Source organism: Chelonoidis abingdonii, chromosome 13 (assembly GCF_003597395.2).
Source record: "Chelonoidis abingdonii isolate Lonesome George chromosome 13, CheloAbing_2.0, whole genome shotgun sequence".
Classification (NCBI taxonomy): Eukaryota; Metazoa; Chordata; order Testudines; family Testudinidae; genus Chelonoidis; species Chelonoidis abingdonii.
In genome coordinates, this window is record NC_133781.1 from 1,596,972 (window position 1) to 1,598,262 (window position 1,291).

Below are 1,291 nucleotides of genomic sequence, written 5' to 3' on the forward strand. Positions count from 1 at the left end.
TCAGCTGATGTTTTCCCGGAGGAAGGAATGACTGACGACATTTACCCAGAACCCCCCGCGACAATTAAGATTCAACCCTGAATTCCAAGGGGCGGGGGAGACTGCGGGAAGTATGGGATAGCTATGGAAGTGCCACAATGCAACGCTTCAGAAATCGACGTTAGCCTCGGAGCATGGACGCACAACGCCGAATTACTGTGCCTAGTGTGGCCGCATGAAATCAAAATTGTAATATCAGTTTTATAAAACCGATTTTAGCAAATTCGATGATATCCCGTAGTGTAGACGTGGCCAGAGCCTCACTGCCACACAACAGATTCCTCGCTATCATGCACCTCATACGTACGGTCTCTGTTTGTCCCAGGGTACAGGCAAGAATTTGCCCACAGCTCCTTGGCCACATGGCAGCCACCACCTTCATGGTCAAGTACGCCAGGCTGCACATGAGATGGCTTCAGGGCTGACTCAACTCCAACTATAAACCCAGCAGACACAGCCTGTGCATGCTGCTAACTCCTCCAGCGAATGTACTAGCTTCCCTGCAATGGTGGACAAGACCAGGGAACATCTGCATGATCCCCAATGCTCATGCTCACCACGGACGCTTCCCTGATCGGTTGGGGAGTACATCTGGGGGGACACACGGCACAAGGCTTCTGGTCCGCGCCAGAGACTCATCTGCACATAAATCTCCTAGAGCTCAGAGCAGTGGAACAAGCCTGCCTCCACTTTCTTCCTCTCATAAAGAACAAATCTATCCAGGTCCTAACGGACAATATAGCATGTATGTTTTACATCAACAGACAAGGGGGAGCACGATTGCACTCCCTACGCATGGAGCCCATCCGATTGCAGAATTGGTGCACATACAAATTATTGCTTTGTACCTAACCAGCTGTCACAACACTACCGCCGATACACTCAGCAGACACTTCTCCAGAGAACACGAATGGGAATTGCACCCCATGATGCTAAAACAGCTCTTCTCCCAGTAGGGCATCCCATCAATAGACCTCTTTGCCACAACCCAGAATCGCAAATGTCACCTATTTTGCTCCAGAGTGGGATTTGGGACTGCATCCTTAGGAGATGCGTTCCTCATCCTGTGGAACAACTCTCTCCTGTATAAGCAGCAAAGAGTCCTGTGGCATCTTATAGATGTGATGGGGCAAGGCCAGATGGCTACAGTAAAGTACTGAGAAACAGGTATGTTAGCCCCAGGCTAAACAAATCCCTAGGACCATGGTAACCAAATGGCAGTTGCTCCAGGTTAATCAAGGCACCTGGAGCC

The 1,291-nt window shown here is 50.0% G+C and overlaps 1 protein-coding gene across 4 annotated transcripts in view; it reads left to right on the top strand.

Moving 5' to 3' along the window:
• LOC116819424 (uncharacterized) overlaps positions 1-1,291 on the top strand; it is a 51,251-nt gene that overhangs the window by 33,531 nt on the left and 16,429 nt on the right. The gene's annotated exons all lie outside the window — the stretch shown is intronic.